This window comes from Aegilops tauschii, chromosome 3, assembly GCF_002575655.3.
Source record: "Aegilops tauschii subsp. strangulata cultivar AL8/78 chromosome 3, Aet v6.0, whole genome shotgun sequence".
NCBI classification, from domain to species: Eukaryota; Viridiplantae; Streptophyta; class Magnoliopsida; order Poales; family Poaceae; genus Aegilops; species Aegilops tauschii.
Window position 1 is genome coordinate 528,664,779 of NC_053037.3, and position 11,896 is coordinate 528,676,674.

The following is an 11,896-nucleotide window of genomic DNA, read 5'->3' on the forward strand; positions in this document are numbered from 1 at the left end:
TCGGCAACGATGCGATCCAGGGTGAGGTTTTCCTCCCCGGACAGATCTTCATATCCGGCGGCTTCATACTGCGGGCCAACTCGTTCGGCCATCTGGAGCAGATTGAGAGCTACGCCCCTGGCCATCAGGTCAGGTTTGGAAACTTGAACTATACTACTGACATCCGCGGAGACTTGATCTTTGACGGATTCGAGCCCATGTCAGGTGCGCTGCACAATCACGACGAGCATGACTTAGCTCTGCCGTCGGACAGTGTTCGGGAGATCACACCTACAACTACTCCGGCCCTTGATCCGGAACAAATTGTGCCATCTGAGGATGGGTGGATGGACCCCGCCACGGAGACCACACACTCAGTGGCGATAGAGCCGAATACTGACTTCGCCTCCTACAAGACCCGTGTTGCCGAACCGTTGGATTCATCCCTGGCCATGGGCTCCGAGCCGCTTGCGTCCGTGCCTATCGAATCCGATTGGGCACCGATCATGGAGTTTACCTCCGCGGATATCTTTCAGCACTCGCCCTTCGGCAACGTGCTAAACTCGTTGAGGTCTCTCCCTCTGTCAGGAGACCCTTGGCCGAACTATGTCTGGCTAGAATGGGATGCGGACGACGAAGAAATTCGCTCCCCACCCACCACCCACTTAGTAGCCACTTTCAACGATTTAACCGACATGCTCGACTTCGGCTCCGAAGACATCGACGGTATGGACGACGATGCAGGAGACGAACAAGAACCACTGCCCACAGGGCGCTGGACTGCCACCTCATCATATGACATATACATGGTGGACACCCCCAAACAAGGCGATGGCGATAAGACGGCAGAGGATAATCCCTCCAAGAAGCAATCCAAGCACCGACATCAGCGGCGCCGCTCTAAGTCCCGCCATAGCAAAAGCAGTGATACCGGCACAAGAGACAATAACGATCCGGATAGTGCCGAAGACAACGACAATCCCCTACAGCCAGACCTCGAGTGGGAGGATGAACAAGCTAGCCCTCCGGAACAGGCAGCAGACGGAGAATCAGAGGATGACAATTACATGCCTCTCTCCGAAGACGAGGTGAGCCTCAGCGACGAAGAATTTATCGTGCCTGAAGATCCCGTCGAGCAGGAGCGCTTCAAGCGCCGGCTTATAGCCATAGCAAACAGCCTGATGAAAAAGCAACAACATCTTCGAGATGATCAAGATCTGCTAGCGGATAGATGGACTGAAGTCCTTGCGGCCGAGGAATACGAACTTGAACGCCCAACCAGGAGTTACCCAAAGTGCAGGTTGCTACCCCAACTCGAGGACGAAGCATTAAAACCTACATCACCAGCGTATGATGCAGCGGATCGGCCACCTCGTGGCCGAGACAGAGGGGCATATCAGCCCGAAGTCCAGCCCGCACCCCGTCGCCAGACAACCAGAAACACCAAGGCCCGGGGCAACATGCGGGACCTGCGAGACGTATTGGAAAACAAAGCAGGGCATACAAGACCGATCTACGGATCACGGGGTCGCGCCCCAACGCGTGACGGTGATCGTCACGCCGGATACACTAAAAGCAAGTCCGGCCGGGCCGAATACAGCAGACAAGACTCGTATGAACTGCGTGGTGACATAGCCCGGCACAGAGGCGCCGCACACCCCCTATGCTTCACCGATGAAGTACTGGATCATGAATTCACAGAAGGGTTAAACCCATGAACATTGAATCCTATGATGGTACCACAGACCCCGCGGTATGGATAGAAGACTTCTTCCTCCACATTCACATGGCCCGCGGGGATGACCTACACGCCATCAAGTACCTCCCGCTAAAACTCAAAGGGCCGGCTCGGCATTGGCTGAATAGCTTGCCGGCAAACTCCATCGGAAGTTGGGAGAGCCTGGCAAATGCATTCTTGGACAATTTCCAGGGCACTTATGTGCGACCGCCGGATGCTGACGATTTAAGTCATATAATTCAGCAGCCAAGAGAATCGTCCAGGAAATTCTGGACCCGGTTCCTAACTAAGAAGAACCAAATTGTTGACTGTCCGGATGCAGAGGCCTTAGCGGCATTTAAGCATAACATCCATGACGAGTGGCTCGCCCGGCACCTCGGTCAAGAGAAGCCAAAATCCATGGCAGCCCTCACAACACTTATGACCCGCTTTTGTGCGGGCGAAGATAGCTGGTTGGCTCGTAGTAACAACACAGCAAGCAAACCTGGCTCATCAGAGGCCAGGGATAGCAATGGCAAACCACGACGCAACAAACACAAGCGTCCCAAACATGGTGAAAATACCGAAGATACGGCAGTTAATGCCGGGTTTAGTGGCCCAAAGTCCGGTCAGCGGAAAGGGCCCCTCAAAAATAACAATTCGGGTCCGTCCAGTCTGGACCGCATACTCGATCATCAATGCCAAATTCATGGCACCCCAGGGACGCCAGCCACCCATACTAACAGAGAATGCTGGGTCTTCAAACAAGCCGGCAGGGCAGGCGCCAAAAACAGTAAAGGGGGGTCTCAAAGCAATGATGGCGACGAAGAGCCCAGATCACCGAACACAGGAGGGCAAAAAAAATTTCCCCCCAAATCCAAACGGTGAACATGGTAAACACCACCCAAATTCCCAAACCGGACGCAACACGCACCCCTAGGGATGTCGACTTAACGGAACCAGCCGTCCCACAATATAAACTAGGGCCGGTCACCTGCAACCACACAGATCGCCCGGTCAACGCCAATCAGGGCAATCCAGCCGCACTAGTCCTTGACCCAATAATTAACGGGTTCCGCCTCACACGAGTCCTTATGGACGGAGGCAGTAGTCTAAACCTGCTTTATCAGGACACGGTGCGCAAGATGGGCATCGATCATTCGATGATCAAACCCACTACAGCCACTTTCAAAGGCATTATACTAGGTGTGGAAGCCAGTTGTACAGGCTCCCTTGCCCTCGAGGTAGTCTTCGGATCACCAGACAATTACCGCACCGAAGAGTTAACCTTCAAAATCGTCCCCTTCCGTAGTGATTATCAGGCACTGCTCGGACGAACCACGTTCGCTCGGTTTAACGCGGTGCCACATTACGCCTACCGTAAGCTCAAGATGCCCGGTCCACGCGGCGTCATCATGGTTAAGGGTAAGGCCGACCTTTCCTTCGGCAGCAACAAGTACACCGCTGCATTAACAGCAGAAGCAATGAGCAGCACCTTGCAGCCGAACCTCGAGTCGACGGCCAGGCTCCCGGATACCGCCAAAGGACTTCGAACTACTTTGCGGCAGCATAGCCAGGCTCGTCCAGAGCTCAATTAAACACTCCAGCGAAGGCCAAGATAGGCCGCATACAGCGGCTCAACCGCTCTCCGGCACACAAACATTTCTTACATTTCATTTGCAGGCTCACCTTTGCGCCGACAGGACAGGCAATATTGAGGCAGCCCGAACGCACGAGGGACTCCCTAGATGTTCCCCGCGATGACCATCCGACTATACTCCGGATCCGCACGCAGCTTTGTCCTCCCTGGTCTCAGCAGGTGCCACAGTCATATTTCTTTTCCATTATTTACCTGTCTTATACGCACCGACGTACTATTCAAATAAAATATGTGGATTTGTATGACGATTCTCTACTGTCATTTCTTATTAAAACTCTTTTGTCGAGTGGCACCCGTACACTGCGATATGCCTTTAAACGTGCCAGGGGCTTCGTTTTACCCACAGTACGGCAATAAAGTCCGAACACCTTCGTGGAAGTTCGGCACCCCGAACTTATAGCACTATATGCATCAGCTCCGAATCATGTCTTGGGTCAATAGTTGGGTTTGCCCAGCTCCCATGTTTTGGTACCTTACATTCCGCTATATCGGCTAAGGTAGCGCTGGGAGAACTACTGCGATTATGTCCCGGTTCTTCCGGACGAGCACCTCAGTAGAGAAAGCCGAAAACTGACTGTCATCATACAGCGAGAGCTGGTCAGCTATTCGAGAGGTCGTAAAATCTTTAAGGATTTCTCCCGGATAATGCCATAACCAATGCAGCGTGCGATGGATCGGTTTTTCCTCCGATCAGGTGCTTATAGAGCCCGTAGTACGGTCTTCCGAACACTAGGGGCTGCACCTGCCTTACTAAAGCTCCTATGGCTAAGTGAGAGTGATAAAGCCCTATAGTCCAATTGCCTGGTTCGTTGTGTTGAGCACCTCCTTCAAAGGACCCAAAACTGGGATAAAGAGTGCTCAGGTTTATCCCGAACACCCCCGTATTTCTTACGTGGGGGCAGAAGCCGACGACTGGCCAACTCTCAGGTTTAATATATAAAACGGCCGCACAGGAGGGTAAACTTTTATATAACAGGCAATAAATAAATGACCTTGTTCAAACATTACAAAGGACGACATGATTCGCATTCATGGAAATATAATGTCCTTGGTACATAGCTCTGCTGCAAGGTAGGATCCTTTAAGGACATTTTCATAATATAATTCGGGTTTGCGGTGCTCCTTCCCCTCTGGCGGCCCTTCGGTCATCAGCTTCTCAGCATCCATCTTCCCCCAGTGCACCTTTGTGCGGGCGAAGGCCATTCGCGCACCCTCTATGCAGACCGACCGCTTGATGACATGAAGTCGGGGGCAAGCGCTTACAAGCCGCTTCACGAGCCCGAAGTAGCTGCTTGGAATCGGCTCGGCGGGCCATAGCCGGATAATCAAATCCTTCATGGCTAGTTCCGCCGCGTTATGCAGTTCGATCAGCTGTTTCAGTTGATCGGCAAAAGGCACCGGATAATTCGGTGCCAAACACTGTGACCAGAAGAGCTTATTCGCGGTGTTCCTTTCTTTGGCCTGGTAGAATTGGGCGACATCCGCTATGCTGCGGGGCAGCTCCGTAAACACCCCTGGAGAAATCCGAATTCAAAATCAGAAACATAATCTTCTCCTCAAAAACTTGCTTTACAAGGAAAAAGCCTTACCCGCCGCGATCTTCCTCGCCTCTTGGATCCCCTGCAGGGCGCTTTGGGTTTCCCCCCAGGCATCGCTCGCGGCCTGATGCACCTTGGTGAGTTCAGATTCTTTCTCTGTTAAACTCTGCTCCAAGGTCTCGCATTTCTTCACGGCCTGTTGCAGCTCCTGCTCAGCTTTAATAACCCTGGACTCGCACTTCTCACGGAGGGCCTGCTCTGCGGCTGCCTTTTCCGCGGCCTTGGCCACAGCCTTCTTAAGAGCCTCGACTTCGGTCATCATCCCTAGAGAAAATCAGGGAACATATTCTATAATACTGGAAATTTGATCGCACTAAACGCGAACAAGACTTGTGCATACCCTGTCTATCTCCCAACTGCATTTTCAACTGGCCAAGTTCTTCTTTGGCCCGCTCCAGACTTTGATTCAGTCCGGAGATTTTCGCAGTATGGGAGGCAGCAGCCGCTACAGACGCCTGCTTATAACAGAAGAGAAATAGATGTCATTCAATGAGTCTTCCTGCGAACATAAATTTGATCCTCTGTTTGGTTTCTTCTTTCACCAAACAGTGTATCAGGGGCTACTATCCATACTATGACACTCTTCGAAAAACATACCTCAAAACCTTTTATAAGGCTGACACAGGCTCCATTCAGTCCACTCTCAGCAGACTGAATCTTCTCAATCACCGCACCCATAAGGGCACGATGTTCATCGACGATGGAGGCGCTCTTCAGCGCCACCAACAAAGCATCCGACGCCTCTGGTTGGACAGAGGTTGCCGGTATACCCCCTCTAGCTGAGAGAGGGTGCCTGCTTGATTCTGGAGCCGTATTGGTCTCCGGAACTGCATCCGGCTGGGAGCCGAATTCAAGATGGCCCCCGCCGTCAGCTCCCATGGGCATTTGCTCCCCCATGTGTTCGGCCCCTGAAGTTCGACCTCCAGGCGCCGCCTTCACGGTCTTTCCCTCTCCTCCTTGGCCGGGGTCCCTCTAGGAAGAAGCCTCGATGGTATTCACATGTTCGAAGGAAGGGGCCTTCGGGGGCGTCCCGCTTTCCATAGCATCCGAGCTCAGCGAATCCTTTGATGAGGATTGTTCGGTACGGGACCTCGCTGGACTACAAAACATATGGCTCAGGTTAAAGTATTACGCCATGATGAGTCTGGACACGTAAACATGTTCGGACTGTACATACTCACGGGTTCACCAGGGGCTGGGCCCTGGGATCCCACGCCGGGCCGCTGTCGGCGGCGGCAGTGGACTCCTCCGGAAGAGGAGCTTTTCCCCTTTTGGGCGACTCGGCCTCCAAGTGTGTGGAGGTCGTCCTCTTCTTTCTTTCCCCCGCAGGGGATTCATCTTCTTCCTCCTCCTCGTCCTCTTCGGAGGCGGAACGGCCATCAGATCCTTCAGATATTGTATCCGAAGTGCCGCGGTGACGAAGGCCGACCTGGGTCTTCTTGGCCCCCTTCTCGGCCGTCTTCTTCGGCACCTTGTAAGGCGCCGGGACCAGCATCTTCGTCAGAAGTGGGACGGCCGGTTCTTCGGGCAGCGGGGCCGGACAATGGATCCGCTCCGCCTTCTTCGTCCAGCCCTAGGAGGATTAGGGAAAACACATTAAGCGCTTCCCTTGGGTTATGCGGACATAAAATGCGATTACTTATCGAACTTGTAGGGCGGGATAGTTGGTACCCGCGGTCTTCGGCGGAGTCCGGCCATGATTTGCTGGACTTGAAAAGCACCTTCCAGATGTCCTTGTGCGAGGAGCCGAAAAGCCCTCGCAAGGTTTGGTGCTTGGCCGGATCGAATTCCCATAGATTGCAAGTCCGGTGTTGACAAGGCAGGATCCGGCGAACTAACATCACCTGGACCACATTGACGAGTTCAATGTACTTGTCTCCCATATCTTTAACGCGCGTCTGGAGCACTGACAATTCGTCGGACGAGGACCAGTTTAGGCCCTTCTTGACCCAGGATGTAAGCCGCAGGGGGCACCGGATCGAAACTCGGGAGTAGCGGCCCATTCCGTGCCGCGCGGCTCGGTGATGTAAAACCACTGCTGTTGCCACTCCTTGACGAAATCGTTAAAGGTGTCTGGTTGCCATGTAACGTTGGGCATCTTGCTCACCATAGCGCCCCCGCACTCGGCGTGCTCGCCACCCACTACCTTGGTCTTCACATTAAAAATCTTCAGCCATAAGCCAAAATGTGGCGAGATGCGGAGAAAAGCCTCGCACACGACAATGAATGTCGAGATGTTGAGGAAGGAATTAAGGGACAGATCGTGAAGATCGATCCCATAATAATACATGATGCCGCGAACGAACGGGTGGAGGGGAAACCCTAGCCCGCGGACAAAGTGAGGGAGGAATACAACCCTCTCGTGGGGTTCCGGGGTGGGGACGGTCTGTCCCGCCGTCGGGAGACGATGGCTAATTTTCTTGGCCAGATACCCGGCATCCGGAAGCTTTTTGATATCCTTCTCCCGGACGGTAGAGGCCATCCATTTGCCTCCTGCTCCGGATCCAGACATTTTCGGAAAGCCTTTATGGGCAGAGAAGATGAACGCTTGGGCGCTGGAGCTTGGGCAAAGGGGAATGGATCGGGAAGAAGAAAGCGTGGGTGCAAAAGGGAGTCTTTATCCCCTTATAAAGGCAGCATGGATTCTTTGCCTCCCCACTTGCCTGGTAAAACCGCTTATTCCCCAAGCGCCGTAATTGATGGCACGATTGGGTTACCCACACCCGTATTGATGAGAATCCCATGATAAGGGGACACGATCTCTGCTTCGACAAGACGTGCCAAGAAAACTGCCTCGCAATATGTGCAGTAGCTGGTTGAGAAAAACGGTTCGAATAATGACCGGGCCGTGGTGTGATGTCATGCTGCCAAATGTGTCAGCAGATTAGATCTATGGAAATATTATTCTCTCTACATTTGTATGTGGAATTTGTTTTGCAGAGCCGGACACTATCCTTGTGTTCAAAATCTACTATGGAATATTCGAAGGAGGAACCCGCCTTGCAATGCCGAAGACAATCTGCGCGCCGGACTCATCGTCATTGAAGCCTGGTTCAGGGGCTACTGAGGGAGTCCTAGATTAGGGGTCCTCGGACAGCCAGACTATATCCTTTAGCCGGACTGCTGGACTATGAAGATACAAGATTGAAGACTTCGTCCCGTGTCTGGATGGGACTCTCCTTGGCGTGGAAGGCAAGCTTGGCAATACGGATATGTAGATCTCCTCCCTTGTAACCGACTCTGTGTAACCCTAGCCCCCTCCGGTGTCTATATAAACCGGAGGGTTTAGTCCGTAGGACGACAACAATCATACCATAGGCTAGCTTCTAGGGTTTAGCCTCTACGATCTCGTGGTAGATCAACTCTTGTAATACTCACATCATCAAGATCAATCAAGCAGGAAGTAGGGTATTACCTCCATCGAGAGGGCTCGAACCTGGGTAAACATCGTGTCCCCCGCTTCCTGTTACCATCCGCCTTAGACGCACAGTTCGGGACCCCCTACCCGAGATCCACCGGTTTTGACACCGACAGCGGATGCCATCAGAGAACGCGAAGATATGGCCTCGTCCGTCACCTTGGGGATCTTGAGGCGAACGTTGTTGAAGCGCTGGATGTACTTCTGGAGGGTCTCTCCTGGTTGTTGCTTGACGCGGCGTAGGTCACCCGCGGGCGGTGGGCGGTCGCGAGTGCCCTGAAAGTTGGCAACGAAACGGTCGCGCTCTCGTCCCAGGAGGAGATCGAGCCTGGTGGCAGGTTTAGGAGCCAAGAGCGGGCACCATCCTTGAGAGCCATGGGAAACCAGTTCGCCATTACTTTCTCGTCGTTGCTGGCCGCCTCGATGCTCAGCTCGTAGAGCTGCAGGAACTCCACGGGGTCGGGGGTGCCGTCGTAGCGAGGACGTAGATCCGGCTTGAACTTGCCAGGCCAGGCGACGCTACCCAGCTCAGGGGTGAAGGCGCGGCAGCCTGCCATGGTCACAGGGGCTCTGTGCTGGTGGAGAACTTGTTCTTGATGAGGTCCACGCACCGCCACCGCAGGCGGCACGCGGTCTTGCCACGGTGGCGCAGGGAGTGCGGGGGCGTTTTCTCGCGGCCAAGGGACTTCTTGGCAGCTTCTTTCTTCTTGCGCGAGCGCTGGACGCGGCAGGTCGCGTTGTGGGGCCGCTCGCCTTGGCGCCAAGACTCCGTCTCGGGGCAGAGGTGGTGGAGGCGCTCCATGGGCCACGCCGCCCGTGGCTGGCGGAGGGCGAGGCAGCGAGAGGGACGGCGCAGGGGAGCCCCCTGCGGCGCTGACAAGCTCAGCGATGGGTCGAGCCAGTCCTCGTAGAGGTCGTCGACGGGGCGGTAGCGCCAGAGCTCGCGCGCCATGCACAGAGCACCCTGCGCATCCACGGGAGCGCGACGAGCGTGGGATGACGAACCGGCCGGGGTCAGCGATGGAGTGGTGGTGCGGCCGTCCCGCCGAACCGAGGGGTGCAGCGAGGATGCTTGCTGCTCGTTTCCCGCTGGGCCGGTGGCGGCGTTGGCGGCAGGCGACGGAGAACGACGGGGTGGCCCGCCGACAGGAGCCGTCTGAGCAATGCGGGCGGCAAGGGCAGCCAGGCGATCAGCGCGAGCGCGGCGTGCATCCGCCATGGAGACAATGAAGCAACGGGACGCGGAGCGACAGAAAGGAAGCTTAGGCAGACCCCTACCTGGCGTGCCAAATGTCGGATCACGGGTTCTGGCAAAACCCTCAAGGTTCGAACACTGGGGTGCGCACGAAGATCTCCCCCTACCGATCCGCGTCCTAGCTTTACTAAGATCTCAAGGGCTAGCTCGACGAACTCGCAACACAAAGGACACAAGATTTATACTGGTCCGGGCCACCGTTGTGGTGTAATACCCTACTCCAGTGTGGTGGTGGTGGATTGCCTCTTGGGCTAAGGATGAACAGTACAAGGGGAAGAACAGCCTTCTGAGGTTGAGGTGTTCTTGTGCCGGGTGAACTTGTGTGGTGAGGATTACTCAAGATGAGATGCCTCCTACTATGGTGGCTAGCCCTATTTATAGAGGCCCTGGTCCTCTCCCCAAATATTGAGTGGGAAGGGAGCCAACAATGGCCAATTCGAAAGGGGACAGATAGTATAGCTTATCCTGACAAAAGCAGTCTTCGCCTGCAAAAGGCTCTGGTGGTGACGCCGCCTTGGGCTCCATGGTGACCTCCGTCTTGCCGTCCTGCTGGTCTTGGTCTCGTTGCACTGATATGGAAACCTTTGCTTGACGCCTTGGTACTCCGCGCCTGCGCTTGCCTCCTTAGCACCAAAGAGGAAACAAGGACATTGTGCGCGCTGGCGCCTGCCTGATTTTGATCGTCATGGCTCACGTCACGAGAACCTCGCGAGGTTTGCCTTGCCTTGATCTCTCCGCCCCTCGCGAGCCAACCTGTTGAGGCCGCTCCCGAGGGGGTCTTGTGTCGTCCGCCTCGCGAGGCTTGGCCCCTCGCAAGATTCTTGAGTGCTTGCTGGTGAAGATGGGCCGTACGGGCCCGCTCACAGAGCCACGTCGTGGGGCGCAGGCAGGCAAGTCTGGGGACCCCCGTTCCTAGAACGCCGACAGCAACCAATCGGCGAAAGTCCCCATTTGTTCACGTGTAATCCAGTCGTCAGACTACTCCGGGTGTTTGGAGCGTAGAAAATTCTTGTGTTCCTCCATATACGGAGCCACCAAGGCGGAATTCTGTAGAACTGTGTAGTGTGCTTGAGGGAGAGAATGCACGTCCATACATATTATTTGATTCCCTCCTAGCGTGCCTTTTCCACCCAGTCTGCCCTTATGCCGCGATTCAGGAACACCAATCGGCTTAAGGTCAGGAATAAAGTCAATACAAAACTCAATGACCTCCTCATTTTCATGGCCCTTGGATATGCTTCCTTCTGGCCTAGCACGGTTGTGAGCATATTTCTTTAAGACTCCCATGAACCTCTCAAAGGGGAACATATTGTGTAGAAATACAGGACCCAGAACGTTAATCTCTTCACATAGGTGAACTAGGACGTGTGTCATGATGTTGAAGAAGGATAGTGGGAACACCAACTCGAAACTGACAAGACATTGCACCAAATCATTCTCTAACCTTGGTATGATTTTTGGATCGACTACCTTCTGAGAGATTGCGTTGAGGAATGCACATAGCTTCACAATGGCTAATCGGACATTTTCTGGTAGAAGCCCCCTCAATGCAACCGGAAGCAGTTGCGTCATGCTACCTCTTGAGCATGCGTTGGTTTTCCCTTGAAGAGGAAAGGGTGATGCAGCAAAGTAGCGTTAGTATTTCCCTCAGTTTCTGAGAACCAAGGTATCAATCTAGTAGGAGACAACGCACAAGTCACCTAGTACCTGCACAAACAATCAAGAACCTTGCAACCAACGTGATAAAGGGGTTGTCAATCCCTTCACGGTCACTCGAAAAAGTGAGATCTAATAGAGATAGTAAAATAAATATTCTTGGTATTTTTGTTGTATAGATTGGAAAGTAAAGATTGCAAAATAGTAAACGAGATGCGATGTAAATAAAAGAGATGCAATATAATAAGAAAGAGACCCGGGGGCCATAGGTTTCACTAGTGGCTTCTCTCAAGATAGCATGTATTACGATGGGTGAACAAATTACTGTCGAGCAATTAATAGAAAAGTGCATAGTTATGAAGATATCTAAGGCAATAATCATGAATATAGGCATCACGTCCGTGTCAAGTAGACCGAAACGATTCTGCATCTACTACTATTACTCCACACATCGACCGCTATCCAGCATGCACCTAGAGTATTAAGTTCATAAGAACGGAGTAACGCATTAAGCAAGATGACATGATATAGAGGGATAAACTCAAGCAATATGATATAAATCCCATCTTTTTATCCTCAATGGCAACAATACAATACAATACAATACAATACG